Source organism: Nannospalax galili, unplaced genomic scaffold, assembly GCF_000622305.1.
Source record: "Nannospalax galili isolate Female #2095 unplaced genomic scaffold, S.galili_v1.0 scaffold131, whole genome shotgun sequence".
Taxonomy (NCBI): Eukaryota; Metazoa; Chordata; class Mammalia; order Rodentia; family Spalacidae; genus Nannospalax; species Nannospalax galili.
The window spans coordinates 1,706,827-1,724,449 of NW_008332088.1; positions in this window are offsets into that span (position 1 = coordinate 1,706,827).

The following is a 17,623-nucleotide window of genomic DNA, read 5'->3' on the forward strand; positions in this document are numbered from 1 at the left end:
AGATGATTAAGATTGTTTGAGATGTTCTGTATGAAACACACAAAAATATCAATAAAAAATTGACAATAAAAAATTCTCATGAACTGATAAAAACTTTGATGTGAGGCAACCATCTTTATAGGAATGGTTTAATGTTAGATATTAAGTAGGTTTAAATAATTATAAAGTGGTAACAAGTTCTCTATTCTTAAAAAAATGCTAGGGAATTTGGTTTGTTGTTGAGAACACAACCATGGCCAATATGAATACAGTTTCTGATCGTGATTCACTTAGATACCATGGGTTACTTTTTGGTTGGAGGAACTGGTAAATGCCTTCCCCTGTATGTTCAAAATTAACAAGAGAGAATCTACACTATTTAACTGATGAGTTATTGACACATATTATCAGTGAGTTTGTTTTTAACTGAGTAATAAAATTAAACATAGCTTCCATAAGATTTTACATTTGGAAAACACTTGCTTGAAAATTACGAAGATGCATGTGAACATGTGTGTTTCATGTATATTCTGTCAGCTCCATATGATGGAATGAAAGTTGTTTTACTGCTTCTTGGTCTACACAGCTATGCTGCTGATACCCAAGAATCATCTAATGACAATAGAATATGTGGACTATTAATTACAATAATCTCAGATAGTTGCTTAAAAGCAAGGCAACCAGTCACAATGACCCATTTTTGATGTGATTCCAAGACAAATCACTTTTATTCCTCATGCTGTTAAAATGCTGGGTGACTACAAATTGAAAAGTTCTTTCTCTTTACACAGTGACCCCTTATTTAGTAATGCAATTAGTACGTCATTAGAGAAAACAAAACATCCAGGAAATGAATAAATACTGTAATGTTATGCAGCATTGATAAAAATAAATCTATGGTAAGCCATTAAGTCAGTTGGAGAAATGTATACAGCATTAAATGATTATTAATTCATTTCAATAATAATAAACATTATACTTAGTAAAGTTGATAATATGGTACCTATGCTAGAATCATCAGGAATTTTTGCCATTTTTGAAAAAGTGATAAAATTTCAGTAAAGACCTAGAGGCTGGTTCTTTTAAATTGTCAGCTTTTAGACTACCAACCACTTCCTTGAAAATGTAACAATATTATTTTTATTATTACTTTAAATGTGTTATTGAATAAGCTTTCTGAAGAGATATTACATCCTATGCCCCGCCACTCTATTTTACCCATCATTGTGCTGTGTGTGTGTGTTGTGTGTGCATATGTGCATATATACATGTGCTCAAATGTGTGTGGGTACATGTCTAGGTGCTAATGCACCTGTGCACACTTACATTTGAAGGCAGAATACTGATGTCTAGAATTTTTCCTCACTATCTTATTCATTGAGATATGGTGTCTCACTTGAACCCAGAGCTCACTAGATGGCTATTCTAGTTAGCCAGAAGCTCCAGGCATCCTATTTTCCTATCTTCTGAACACTGTAGTTACTGGAGGTTACTACATCCACCCAATGTTAACATGAGTGCTGAGACCCAAATTCTGGTCCTCATGATTGCATGGCCATTGTTTTGCCAAAAACCAACCAACCAAACAAACAAACAACCATCTCTCCAACCCCACCAATGTTTTAAAATGGATCTGTGGTCAAAGGAAAATCACTTCTTATGACAGGTTCTTTGGAACACTCATCAACCTCAGGGCCCAGACCTGTTTATGTTTGATGACAACAGTGCCTGAACCCTTTGCTTGTCATGTATTACCACTTATTCTATATGTCACACACCCTTTTTTTCTACTAAGCAGTGCCTGCATAATTTTTTTTCTATTTGTGCTAAAAAAAGTAGAGTCAACTATGTTGAAAGGGAATTAGTTCCATGAGATGGAATTTGAGGTCTCTATCATAAAGCAGTGCACATATGTTATGGTTTTGATTCAAGGTAAATATGCTGTTGAGAAGGATTGTATACTGCTTCAGGGTAGCTTTCAGCATAGTTATCTGACTACTCTGTGGAGGAAAAGAGGAGGGGACTAGATAAGAAGGAAAACGAACAGCTTTGCATAAAATCTCCTACACATGGCCTGGGTTTTGTACACTGTATTTTATACACTTCTGGGAGCTTTTCACAACAATATGACTAAATTCAAAGTAAAAGTTTTTCATAAAGTTCATGAAATATAAATATATAGGAAGTAACAAAAATATCACCAAAACTCGTTATTATAAGAACTTTCATTTTAAAAAATATGGGAAATTTAGTAAGAACCTTTAAAAATTTGTCTTTGGGAATACGTCAGGTAAATTTTTAAACAATTTTGATGGTTAGAGAAGGGTAAATGAGAAGTTGTGGTTACTTTGAAGGTCTGACCCAGATTGCTCAACTTCAATCTTCTTTTATCTTGGATTGTCTCCATGAATGCTGGAGTCAAAAGCATCACCTTTTGGAGTTCAAACATTAGAAGTTTTAGAGATGGACGTAAACCAACTGAGATTCTGGCTGTTGCAGGAACACTCATACACACTGGGCAGATCCCATCCCAGTGAGTCACCTTGGTCTCTGACTTCTGCCAGATCTCTTGCAGGTTAATTGGTGAAGTGTGAGGCATCTGTTTGGAATCTCTGGTAGTAACGGAGTGGAATGGCTCTCTGTGGATATGTAGTTGTCCTCTACGTGAGTTTCAGTGAGGAACGTGAAGGATGTGTAGGGTGTCCTTCACTAGTCAGGAGCAATTTCTTCACATACAGAAAATATTCCACTGCAGCACATTTCAACCGACAGTAATAACTTCCGGAACTCAATAGAAACAAATGCCAAATAGCCCCACCTAAGATAATGTTTCTTATGAGTTGAAACAATAGAATAAACAGCATATTGTGTGCCCTGTGTGTGTGCCTGCATGTGTGTGTGCCTGCATGTGTGTCTGTGCCTGCACGTGTGTGCATGCTTGCATGTGTGTGTGCCTGCATGTGTGTGCATGTTTGAATGTTTGTATCACGTGCATGTGTGTGTGTGTGCCTGCATGTGTGTCTGTGCCTGCACGTGTGTGCATGCTTGCATGTGTGTGTGCCTGCATGTGTGTGCATGTTTGAATGTTTGTATCATGTGCATGTGTGTGTGTGTGCCTGCATGTGTGTGTGCCTGCACGTGTGTGTTTCTGTGCATGTGTATCTGTGTGCCTGAATGTGTGTGTGTGTATGTATGTGATGTGTGTGTGTGTGCATGTGTGTGTTACCTTCCCTTACAGTGTTTGCATGTCACAAAATTTCTCTTTCTTTTGTTTCCTTTGTAACCTTCTGGTATTAAAATTGCCTCTTTTCGAAATTGTGTTTGCAAATTACATTTTGTTCCTTGAAATGTATTAAAAGAGATAGCAATTTTGTCCTGGGAATAACAATAGTTATTTCAGATTAAAGAACTCATTATCAGGAATTGCAGTATTTCTTATTTCTTTCTGTTCAGCTTATTCAAACAATCCACAGAAGTTTCATTCTGTAAAATATTGATGAAATGGCCATCAATAGGGAGTCTCAGAATTTCTAAACTCATTCATTTTCATAAAAGAAAGCAACAGAACAACAAAATTTATACAACTTATGATAAAACCCCACCTACAATTTATATAGCATTAATTATTTCTTCATGGAATATTGCTTTAGGTTTTTATTTCTGGGCTTTTATAAATAAATGAAAGATTCTTGAAGAAGTCAGATAATAATAAGAACTTTTTAAGCAATGCTTTTAATGAAATGGATTGTTTAAAAATTAAGACATTTAGGAAATAATGTTATTTCTGTAAAGCTAAATAAAGACTCTTCGTAAGGGTTTGTAAGAAACAACATTAAATTACAGTTATTTGAAGGTGCATGTGTTTGTGTTTTGCTTGTCAATTTTCATATCTAGTATAGGTCAATACTAGATGTGATGGTACTGATAATTGTTAACTTGATGGACTCTGGAGTCACATGAGAGATGGGCCTCTGAGAATGTCTGTGAGGAATTATCTTGGCAGCATTAATTGATATGGAAGAGCCATTTTAAATGTGGTGTCACCATTTCCTAGGTGGAGGATCTTGGACTGTATTTGACTGTAGGAAGCAACCTGAGTATGACTGTGCATCTATGTACTGCTCTCTTCTGACTGTGGATGTCATAGGATCAGCTGTTTCAAACTCCTGCTACCTTGACTACACTATCATGATGGAGAGTGCCTGGAGCTGTGAGGTAAAATAAAAGCTAGACTTGTTTTCATCATAATATTTTATCATAGCATGTCCTATGTCATAGTTTTTTTTTCTGTTGCTGTGATAGACATCATGACCAAAAGTAAGTTGGGGAAGAAAGAATTTATTTTAGTTTGCACATTCCATTATTAAGGGAAGCCAAGCAGAAACTTAAAACAGGAGACTGAAGCAGCACCAGAAGCAAAGACCATGGAGGAATGCTGCTTACTGGATCACTTCCCCTGACTTTCTTAGCTACCATTTGTATATAGCCCACATTCACCTGCCCAGGGATGACACAGTAGGCTGGGTCTTCCTTTATCAATTAACAGTCAAGAAAATACTCCATAGACATGCACACTGGCCAATATGAAGAAAGGTATTCCTCAGTTGAGGTTTTCTCTTCTCAAGTTTGTCAAGTTGGCAACCAAGATTAGCCATCACATAGCAACAACATTCCTGAAAACTAAGAAATTATACTAATTTTCATTATTCTCTATTGTTAATGTGAAAGCACAACTCTCACTTCAAAAAGGACATGAGATAGTTTATTCTCGATCAAATACAAGGCACCACGGCCTTGAAACGGATTCAATTTACCTCAAATTCTATGTTCTAATTTCTAAGCAGTTTCATGAAGGTTTTACAATAAAAGAATAAAGAAATATTATAAATCAAAAACTTTTCAAAACCATTGGTAGAAACATTAAATAGGCAGTTACATCAAAAGAGAAATCTCAGGTTATAGGCCACAGATACTATATGAAAACATTTAGCCTTTTGGTTGATGGAAGCTGGGTTTTATTAAAACATTCCAAAAGATTTTTATATGTTAGGCACAGAGTGTTAAGTCAGACACAGAGATGGGCAAGGAATGGCTATTTAGGAGGTTAATCACAGCCAAGATAAGTTGTGAATAGGATTTGGACCTACAAAATTTACTCTTCATAATCACTGAAGCTCCAATCAGTTAACCAGTTACACAGTAAGTTCAGTTGAAGATGCAGGTGTTTACTGGGAACTTTCATTTATAGTATCACAACATATATTGGCAATTAGAATGTGTTTTGTCTGTTTTTACTTTTCATGACTTTTAAAAAAACTTCAGTAAATGGTGTATCAATAACTAAATCTATATTTGATTTTAAAAAAGAGAAAATTTGTGGGGAAGAATAATGTATACCAAGTAGTGATAAAGCAAGGTGCTAATTTATCATTTCTGTTTGATGAAGGAAGCAAATTTTAGATTCACCTATGGTTCTTATGTACATTATGTTAGGATTATATAATTTTAAACTGTTTTAAAAATCAACCTTAAAATGAAATCCTTGTTTTAATTTGTTGATTTACAGTTTTGCATGTAATTCAGACCTTGTAATGTTTATTGTATCAAAGCCTAACACAACTGAAGGTTGTCTAACAGATAAACATAAAATAATTTTACTGAAGATATAATGGAGCATTGTTCAAATATCTTCCTTTTATATTTCAAAATCTTAATTTCATATGTTATGAATACATCAAATATAATATGACTTTAGCTATGAATGTACCCTCACTCTGCTCTCAGTTCAAACCTTGCTTTATTTGTATCAACTTAGTCCTGTGTGTGAAGTGGGAAGAGTATATATAGGGCCCATGCACCTGTGGAGAAGCAGAACTATTGAACAGTGACAGATCCCTGACTTGGCCCAGCATCAGATTACAGGTGTTACAAAAACCTGCTCCTGGAGGCATAAAGATTCATGCTTTATAAAGTTTTCACACCTGATCCTATGATCTGATTAAAAGGGACCTTTCAGAGAGAGAGGAGAGAGAGAGAGAGAGAGAGAGAGAGAGAGAGAGAGAGAGAGAGAATAGGCATATATGTAGAGTATGTGAGAAGAGATTCTTGTTCCCACATAAACTGCTTCCCCATGACAGTAAAACTCACACCCCAGTGCAGGCTTAAGGTGCTAGTGAGACATGTCATGGATGAGGCAGCACCATGGATAGCTTTGCATGTCTTACTCCCCCTTCTCCTCTATGGGCAGCACTCTCTCATAGAGAAGAGTTAATAAGGGCATAAAGACTAGGCCAGCCTCATGGACTCTGCTGCCTTTACTTGTTTGCTGCTATTTTTGCCATACCTATAGCTTGGTTGTTCTCTCTATGAAGAGGCTTCTCCATTCTTTTCCTGCAATCAATTTGCTCTTTGTTTTCTACTCAGAACTAGTCAGTGTCTGCCTTTTTTCTAAAGCAAATCAAAACATTCACAGAGGGATGAGGGTTTTCAAGTGTATTGTCTCCACCACTATTATCTCCATCACATTTTGGTATCTTATTTTATAATATGAGCCTTTCCCTACATTTGGCATGTGTTCTCTATAACTTCAAACTGTGTTTTGTCTTTTAAGGTATAGGTAAAATTAAATAAAGTTGAGATATCATCAGTAAGATGTAATCATTTCAAACCTAATTCATCTTTTAGGTATCAAAGTTAAATTTCCAAAAATCAGTATATTAGTAAATCAGATGCACTAGAATTTTAAGAGACATATTTGTGACCTGGTATCAGTATATTAATTCTCATTGGGCAGGCTAGATTGAGCCAAGCTTAGCTATGGAGAATAGATGGGAAAGAAAACCACTGAGTCAACTGAATGCAAAATATCATATAGAACATGTTCTCCATTGTAAGGACAGCAAAACTGTGTCTTGTTGTCTGGATGCTGTTCACAAATTAGAGCCTCTATTGACATAATTATCTAGGCCTGTTCTCTATTAGTACTATAAATGTGAGCCTATTTGAACAATGATGTTCTCATGAGAAAGGGAAGATATAAATCCCAATTTGTTAATCAGATTATTCATACTTTCTTTGATGAATATTGTTTTATGTTCTGTACAAAAATATGGTCGATCTTATGAATCACAAATACATTGACAATAAAGGCTATAGTGAAACATGAGTACTATTACAATATTTAAGTAAAAACTGTGTGAGTTAAAATGAAGAGTAATGGTATTTGGTTTGGCCATCGAAAACAATGTAGAAATTCCCTTTAATCTCTCATATATGTGAGAAAGCACCTAAAATGACAGACTAGAAAGAACTGCCCAGATGCCGAAAGCAGATGGGAAACAGAGAGTGGAGAATTAAAAGAGCAGGTTTATGCTACTCCAGCTGGTGATTAAGAGATCTCAGTATCTAATCAGATGACAGCATCTGGCCCACTGAAATTTGGAGATTTTCAGTAAGAAAGAACTATAATTTAATTTAATAATCAAAATCTAATTATTCAGGGTGGCCAATGAGCAGAAATTTAGAAGACTCTACCACAGTATCTCCCAACCTTTTAAAACAAGAAAAAGAAAATATAAAAGTTATCTTTTGATAATTGGAATCTATATTGTGGAACTAAAATTAGATAAAAGCTTAATCAAATGCAATGAGTATCACTAAAAAAGGAACAGCAATACGGCATAATATAAATAACATATTTGCAGTCCTCATTCCTTCCAAATTTATCTATGGACAAAATAAAGACAAAGTAAAATTGTAGGTTAATTAGCAATAATATGCCACATTAAAGTAATCTGAATTTAGTATTTTAAATTATTATGTTTATAATTGCTTGACTTCTATTTGTAATTTAATTGAATTTTTAAACTGATGAGAAATATAAAGAAGTTAAAATTAGTGACTCATTAATTTTTAATATGAAGATCATCTTGCAAAAATATTTTTATTTCAGAACACTGAAAGTAATTATTCTGTTAAATATTTCATACCTAACTAAAAGAAAACAATATCTTACAGGTTTTATCTATCTCATAATTGATTCGAAGCTGACAACCAAGGAGTTAATATTGTGTTTTACAAAAAGCCTCTGTTCTCAGGTTTTTATCTTTGTCACATGCAGAATGTACTAACTTAGTTATATTCATGCAAATACATCATCATCTTCTAATTCTTCACACATTTTCCATGATTCCTAAGCATCTTCCTCATCTGTCTGCTTTATGCCTCTGTTCCATTTCCCAGATATTATAAGTGTAATTTCTGTGAAAAGCCCAGGTGCCATGATGGATACTTAAGTAATCTATCTCTATTATGTCACTTATAATACAATCATTGACAGCATTTATTAAATTTACATTACTGCTTAGAATCCTCTAATATCCAAGAAACTTGAAACTGTTCTTATAAAAATGTGTTTTCATAATGTAGCCCATGAACTCACATTTACCATTTTTTCACTGAATGTTCGAAAGATGAATAAGTGTATTTTATTGTCAAAAACCTACTGGAGATATTCCTGACCAAATAAAGCTCTTTCTTACTTGACATGAAAATGACATTAAGACTGAATGTATTAATTAAAATGTATTATGCTCTCTCCATTTTATATTTTATCTCAGTAGCATTCAAAAATTAACTTTAAAAGCAGTAGATATGTATAATTATCTCAGGGCTCTGAAAAATTCTTTTCAAAGGTAAAACCAAAACTTCCAGATACATTACAGAAAGGTTTCCGGGGAGGAGCATTAACTACATACATAGAATTGAATGAAATGTTGCAAGAGAAAGCTTCGTAGAAAAGAGAATCTTTTCCTTTGATCTTTCGAAACAAACAGAACCCTTTATCCCTCACTCCCACTTCCTGAACAAAAAACCCTCTTCTCACTGATAAACAACTGGTTTATCTGATGGTCAATTCTATATCCCTATCAAATAATGGAACAAAAGTGCTGGCCTCCAAGCAGGTACTGATGAAAGTCCCTGTTTTTTTGTTTTTTTTTTTTGTTTTTTTTTAAATTTTACTTTATGTCGATGAGTGTTATACCTGTATGTATGTAAGTGTAGTTGGGTCATGCAGTGCCTGCAGAGGTCAGAAGAGGGCATCAGATTCCATGGACTGGAGTTACAGATGGTTGTTAGTCAACATATGGATGCTGGGAATAAAAACTAGGTCTTCTCATAGAACAGTTAATGCTCTTAACCACTAAGCCATCACTCCAGTCCCTCTGTATGATTTTTTAATACTCAGCACAATTTTTAAAATTTGTGTTTTCAAAAAATATATAGTCTATGTGTCTATGTTAATCTTAGTAGTCCTTAATTATTTCTTGGAGAACTGTTAGAAAATTTCCATTTTGTTGGAATTCATATCTGTATTATTTGTACTTGTGTGCTTCAGAAAATAAGACATGGAAGATAAGTTCTGCACACAGAGATGATAAAAATTTAAAGGGACACTGAAATGACAGGATGGATAATGTACACAGGAAAAGCACCAATTAAAAGCCAGAAAGCAAAAGCAACAATAGTAAACTATGAATGTTAAAATATCTCAGGTTTCAGACACATAAGCCTCAAATCACAGCAATAATGACTAATAGTGACTATTATATAGAATAACAGAACATAACATCAGGCAGAAATTGAGAACTGATGACTCTCTGGAGAATTTCTGGGGGTTTTTTGAAAATTAATATGTAAGTGAATTTTTCTACCATTCTTATGCAACTGAATAAAAAACAGGTCTTTATTACTATCTTCACTATGCCTAAAAGGAAAAAGACTAGGTTTACTTTCTCAGCTGAAATCACTAGATAAAAAGTTGACAACATGATCATGATAAAACAGAAGTCTTCCATGTTGGGATAAAGGAGAGAATCTATGCCTCATCATTTCCTTTCTTCAACATTCTGGAAATCTTACACGTTGTAATAATAGAGAGAAATAAGACATATATAGACTAGTCAGGAAGAAATTAAACCTTGTTTATAAATGCCACAGTTCTCAAAGAGTCAAAAAAACCTCCCAAAATGATAAGCAATTACCTCAAATTTGCACCATGTAAGAATAATACCTAAAAACCAATCGACTTCTTAGGCATCAGTAATGAAAAATTGGAATTTGAAATTATGAACAATAATTTATATTCTTCTTTTTGAGACAGGTTCTCCCTGTAGCCCCAGCTGGCCTGGAACTCACTATGTAGACCAGGCTGGCCTGAAACTTACAGAGATTCACTTGCCTCTGCCTCTGAGAGCTGGGACTACAGCACTACTCCCAGCTATCAGCAATCTTCTTTTAAGATTTAAGAAGAACGCAAAAAACAAACAAAACAAAAATTCTACAAACTGAATTAAAATTAAGCCAGAAAACCAATTTCTGAAAGACTTACAATAAGGCTACAGGGTAATATTGACAAGAGAATAGAAAATGGATCAGCATAACACAGAATAAAGAAGCAGATTCACAGATACACACTGCCTGTCTTCTCTTTGCTGTTGTTTTATGTTTGTTTCATTGTTTTGTTGTTGTTTTTCCTGCAAAGAACAAAGGCAATCTAGCAGGGATGTGGGGAAATGTCTGAAATAAAATGCCACTGGAGCAACTGAGTGGCCACCTAGGAAGGGATTCTTCACTAGGAAAATTAGCTACAGTAGATGATAAAACCAACCATAAGCCCAAAGCTGAAAAGCATATGTGAAAAACAAGTCATAAAGCATTTGCATCTTGAGGTTACAAAGCATGCCTTATAAGGCACAGAAAGAAAAGAAGGAAAAAGAAAGAGCTGCACAAGGTTGCTCAAGTTTAGAAGTCTCTGCATTCTACAAAATATTATCTCCAGACTCTGAGTAAATATTTTCATAGTATCCTAAAAATGAACAAGAAAACAGTTTGAAAGAAATGATCAAATGATTTGAACAGAAATTTCACTGAATGATTGAGGAGAAAGAAACACAAAGTATACTGATTTTTTTTATCATGGAGAAAATCTATTGTTTGATTCATGTATTAATTAGGCATGTGTTTTTACATCATATGTTATGGTCGATGCCATGATATATATAAGATTAAGGGAAGACAGACATGAAAGCTTAGATTCTATGTTACTACTCATAGTCCTTTGGGAATATGAGAATTAATGCAGAGTGATAAAAACTGGGCTGTACAAAACTCACACAATGATTCATGTGAGCAAATGGATGAATGAATAAATAAGCAAATGTCAAATATTAATGGAGGACCTATTGTAATCTGAGCGGTTAAGGAAGACTTGTCACGGAAGCAACTTCATGATGATAACAGAAAAATAGTCATGACATAAGAAAATAAGTTATATGGGATTTGATATGGAAGGAAGATGATTCAACACCCTGGAGACAGCTCCTCAGAAGAACACACAGGATGCTCATGTCTATATTCTTAGGAAGATTGTCTGTTAATGCATTTCAAGTCTCGTGGGAACTCCTCTCTTAATGCTCATTGTTTATAAATCAGCTAAGCAGAAAATAATTTCAAGGACTGTTTTAATTTTTAATTGAAATTTTGTGTATCTCTTACAAAACATCTTAATCATCTTTATACCTGTTCCCCCATCCTTCCTCGCCCACAGACACCCCATCCTGCAAACACACACCCAATTTCATTCTGTCATTAATGTATGGCCTCTCAAGTCAAGTTAGTGTCCCCAGATGACCTCTAGTGCAAGTTCACCCATGGGGTCTAGTTAGACTGTCTAGAATCACTCCCTCACCCAGCTGTAATCAGCTGCCAACTCTCCTTCACCCAGTTGCCATCAGCTGCCAATAGTTTTTCAGCTAAGATTGGGATCTGCTTCCTATTTCCCAGTCCTATGCTGGGCTTTTCACTGCTTGAAGTTGCATGGGTCTTGTGCATACTAACACCATTGCTATAGATTCATATGAGCAAGGACACATGAGCTTGTAAGACTCTGTTTCTATATGGTCATATACCTCCTCCCTGGCTCTTACAATCTTTCAAACAAACCCCGTCTTCTGCAGTGGTCCCTGAGTAACTGGGTGGGTGAAGTTTAATGTGGGAGCCCTAACCAAGGACACACACTCTGCAGAATTATTCTCTACTCTTTGGCCATTTGTGGCCATTTGTGTTTATTGTTATCTGTTGCATGAGGGAGCTTCATTGATGAGAGCTGAGAGACAAATTAGTATTATCTCTACCTGTTGTTCCACTATGATCTGTGAGCCTAAGGTGTAGAGGTACCATTGTAGATATGGTATGTAGGGTTAGGCATTTCATAGACATGTATTCTCTGTGTGTAGCCATTGTGGGATTCTGCAAAATTCTGTCTGATTGGTGACTGGCATACTTTTCTGAAATATATAAGGATCCATATTTAACATGCAACAAGAAATTATAATTTTCAAATACAAAGAATCAATGAATCTAAGAGCTGGTAGTTTGAAAATCTAGACAAGATGGACAGATGCTTAGCCCAGTTACCAAAAGAAAGAAAAGAGCAAATCCAAATCAGAAATGAGAGGGGAAACATCACAACAGAGACCCCAAAGATCCAGACCACTATAAGGAAATATTTTAACGACCTATACACTACTAAATCACAAAGTAAAGAAGAAATGGGTGGATATCTGAAATCATGGGAACCACCAAAGTTAAACCAAGAAGAGATCAACAATTTAAACAGACCCATAACATATAAGGAAATTGAAACAGTAATACAAAGCTTCCCAACTAAAAAAAGCCCAGGCCCAGATGGATTTACACCAGAATTCTACCAGACATTTAAAAAGACTTACAACCAATACTATTTAAGTTATTTAAAATGATAGAAACAGAAGGAGAACTCCAAAATTTCTTCTATGAAGCCAGCATCAATCTAATACCCAAACTGGGTAAAGACACATACACAGACAAAAACAAAACAATAGACACATATCCTTAATGAACATAAATGCAAAAATTCTCAAAAAAAGACTTGCAAACTGCATACAGACACACATCAGAAAGCTCATTCACCATGATCAAGAAAGCTTTATCCCAGAGATGCAGGGATTTTTCAATATACACAAGTCAATAAACATCATTAGTCATATAAATGGACTCAAAGCCAAAAACCACATTGTCATTTCAATAGATGCAGAAAAGGCTTTTGACTAAATTCAGCATGCATTTACGTTCAAAGTCCTAGAGAGAATTGGACTGGAGGGAACATACTTCAATATAATTAAAGCTATATGCAACAAACCCACACCCAACACCATTCAAAATGGACAAAAACTTGAAGCATTCCCATTAAAATCAGGAACAAACAGGGCTGTCCACTATCTCCACTCCTTTTCAACATAGTGCTTGAAACTCCAACTACAGAAATAAGACAGGAGAAGAAAATTAAAGGAGTACCAATTGGAAAAGAAGAGGTCAAATTATCACTGTTTGGAAATGATATGACTCCATACCTAAGAGATCCCAAATGTTCCACCAGAAAACTCCTAGAAATGATCAACACTTTCAGTATAGTGTCAGATTTTAAAATTAATCTACAAAAATCAGTAGCCTCTCTTTATTCCAAAAACAAGCAATGGGAGGAAGAATAAAGGGAAATGCTCCCATTCACAATGGCTACAAAAAATAAAAATAAAATATCTTGGAATAAATCTGACCAAAGACAACAAAGATCTCTACAATGAAAATTTTAAATCACTAAAGAAAGAGATTGAGGAAGACATCAGAAGATGGAATGACTTCCATGCTCATGGATTGTAAGAATTAATATTGTGAAAATGAACATCCTACCAAAAGCAATATATAGATTCAGTGCAATCCCAATCAAAATCCCCATGACATACTTCACAGAATTAGAAAAACCCTTCCTTGAATTCATATGGAGGAACAAAAGACCCTGGATAGCCAAAGCAACCCTGAGCAAAAAGATCAATGCTGGAGGGATTACTATACCAGATCTCAAAGTATACTACAAAGCTATAGTCATAAAAACAGCATGGTACTGGCACAAAAACAGAGACATAGATCAATGGAACATCATTGAAGATCCAAACCTGAGTACATTCAATTTTGGCCACCTGATATTTGACGAAGGTGCCAAGAACACACAATGGAGCAAAGACAGCATATTCACCAAATGGTGCTGGCAAAACTGTATCTCCACCTGTAGAATGAAGCTAGATCCTTATCTTTCGCCTTGCACCAAAGCCAACTCCAAATGGATCAAAGACATCAATGTGAAACTGGAAACCATGAAACTATTAGGAGAAAATATCGGCAGTAACTTACAGGATATAGGTGTAGGAAAGGATTTTCTAAATCAGACAGCAGTGCTCAGGAATTAAGGTCAGCAATCAACAAGTGGGACCTCATTAAACTAAAAAGCTTCTGTACAGCAAAAGAAACAATCAAAAAAGTGAAGAGAAAACCCACAGAATGGGAAAAAATCTTCACCAGTGACACATCTGAAAGAGGTTTCACATCCAGAATATATAAAGAACTCAAAAAACAAAGAATCGAGAAACCAAATGACCCAATTGAAAGATGGGCTAAAGATTTAAACAGAGAGTTCTCAAAGGAGGAAATAAAGATGAGTAAGAAACATCTCAAAAAGTTTTCAACATTGTTAGTAATTAGGGAAATGCAAATTAAAACCACCCTAAGGTATCTATTGTCTTACTACAATCAGACTGGCTAGAATCAAGAGAACAAATGAAACCAAATGCTGCCAAGGTTGTGGAGAAAGGGGAATGCTCATTCACTGCTGGTAGGATTGCAAACTCGTGCAAAGGCTGTGGAGAAAGGGGAATGCTCATTCACTGCTGGTAGGATTGCAAACTCGCGCAACCTCTATGGAAAACAGTGTGGAGAACTCTTAAAAAAAACTAAAAATGAACCTACTATATGACCCGGTTATACCACTCCTTGGCGTATACCAAAAGAAGTCATCCTATTGCAGAGACACTTGTACATCCATGTTTGTTGCTGCTCTTTTCACAATAGCTAAGAGATGGAAGCAACCTAAGTGTCCCTCAACTGACAAGTGGTTAACAAAAATGTGGTATATTCACACAATGGAGTTCTTTTCAACAGTACAGAATGATGAAATAATGAAATTTGCAGATAAAGGAATGGATCTAGAAACTGTTATACTAAGTGAAGTAACATGGACTCAGAAAAACAAATGTTCTCCTTCATATGTTGGTCCTAGCACCAAATCCTTTTAAATTTCAGGTCCTTTTAATAAGTTGATATTATATAGCAGTCCCTTCTGCATGAAATAACTACCATCATCACGAGTTCAACTGAGCCTGATGGCTAAACATCATCACAATTGGGCTAGTTGATGGTTGTGCTCATCCATTAAAGTAGGGCCAAGCAGTGTCACTGGACCCTTACTGAAGTATCCAGCCGCTCTTCCCAGCTAACTGTATGTAATTTGACCCTAATCACACATGGTCTTCTGGATTTGGGGAGGGCTAAATTGTACAATCTGGGGAAGGCTAGGAAAATAAGGCATGACCCATGCTGGGTAAAGGCCATCCAATGTGCATACCCTTAGGTCATACATACACCTCAGTAACCCTTCAGTTATCTCGGTAAGCTCAGTAAATTCATTGGTTCCCCAGTACAACTTTAATAAAACATTGGTCTGACACTATAACCTTAAAAGGGAATAATCATTGCTTAGCATCCCCAGGAAAAGAAGTCTCACTACAGATAGAAAATTTATTTGTTAATGCTATTAAGTCCCATAATTATTTAACAAAAGAAGAAAATGATAATGCAAAAGGTGTTAGAAAGATATGGGAATGGAGATATTTTCCAAAATAGACCAGAAAAAATGAGAAAGGCTAAGCAAGTGATAAAGGTCTGTTTAGGTTTGTTATGATATATAAAGAATGAAACAAAAATAATATACACAATATTTAAATTTCTGTGGTCAGAGTTTAGTCAACTGGTTTAAGGAACAAAATATAAATCTAATCAATGTTTATCTGAGAATATTTGGTTCTTTACAGAAGCCTTATCTACATAACACATAATAATTAAAACTATCAGACTGGTAGAACTAACTTTTTGGATGTTTAACAGCTATACCTTAAGGCCTATACTAATGTGGCCAGATGGACTTAAAGGACAGTTTTTGCCCCTGCCCTCCAAGGTCAACCAAGTCCCAGGGGGCTGTGGAACATATCTCAAAATTTCCTGTAAATGTTGTGAGTCACCTGTGTCCATTCTACAATGAGGAGGGTCAACTTAGAGGAAACATCTCATTCATTCTTTCAAGTTAAGCCAGACATGGTCGAATAGTATTGGAGCCCACAAGCGACCCTGCAAATTTGATGTTGAGAGGAAGTGGGAGAGACCGGGCCTGACTTGTTTTGAAAGTCTTCAGACTGGCTGATGGATACTTCGGCACTGCTGAGAAGTGCTGCCTTCCTGCTCAATTGACCTTTAAACTGATTGGACACCCTCAGGGGGGAGGGGGATTTCCAGATGCCTTTATAAGCTCTGTGACACCTGCGATAAACGAACTCCTGCTTAACAAGATTCCCTGTTGTGTCAGATTGTCCTTGGTGTGGAGGGCTGGCAGAATGGACAGCGCACTCACCTTTCCCTGACCTTACCCACAGCAGTTTCCCTGGACCAGTCTGCAGGACAGAGCCGAAATACTGAGGAGACCCCGGCAGAACAAGACCTTTGACTTATCTTCACATAGATGGAACTGATAAAAGCAAGGAGCCAGGAGCTCCTCCCAAGCCCATGTAAACCCTGAGGAACAGATCCTCAAATGACCTTAAGTGTAAAAATAAATTGATTTACTTGGGCCAACTGTATGGTCTTAAACACCCAAAAGGAAAGTATAACCAAAGATTAAATTCATCAGCATACTCCTTTCAGAGTACAAGGGATTACACTTCTAAGACATTAGGCTTGAGTCCATTTAGAAAGTTATTTAGACAATTATTTCTCATGATGATTTTTGTTCCTAACCAGAAAGTGGTCAGAAATACTGTAGTGCCCACCTGTAGCTAAGGGAGACAGCCATCTATTGTTCTAAAATGATGGATAAATTTGTTTTCTCCCCGTATCTAGAAGCCTTTGAGAGGGAACTGACATTGATTCTAACCACTACAACAGCTATCAAACTACCTGAAAGCAATTCCTGAATCCATCACTGTACAGTCCAGCCTTTGCAGACAAAAGAAAAATGAGGAAGAACCCAGTTATGGGACGCTTTTGGAAGCCCTTGTCTAGAAATCCCAACGGACTCTCATATGAACATTTGAAAATTGCCCTGTTCTGTCTTTTTTCTGGTTCCCTGTCTAGAACTTGTAATGCTAATTATTCTTGCTTTTACTTCTCCTTCACATATCCTGTTCATGATTCAAGGACTTTCTTTTCTCCTTAGAGGTAAGTGTTATGCAACTGGGGAGTCTTTTAGATAGGCCCACTGAAGGGGTACCCCAATTGCCTCACCCTGCATCCCTATTCAGCATGGAAGAAGCCAGAGAAGTCTGTGTCCCTATTCCCTATTGGAATAGGAGGTATGAATTGGCTAGGCAGTTAGGGTAAAAAGACCCCAAAGAAAAGTAGCTAGTTTCATGGCTAAAAGTCAAAATGTCCTTGGGTCTCTTAGCAA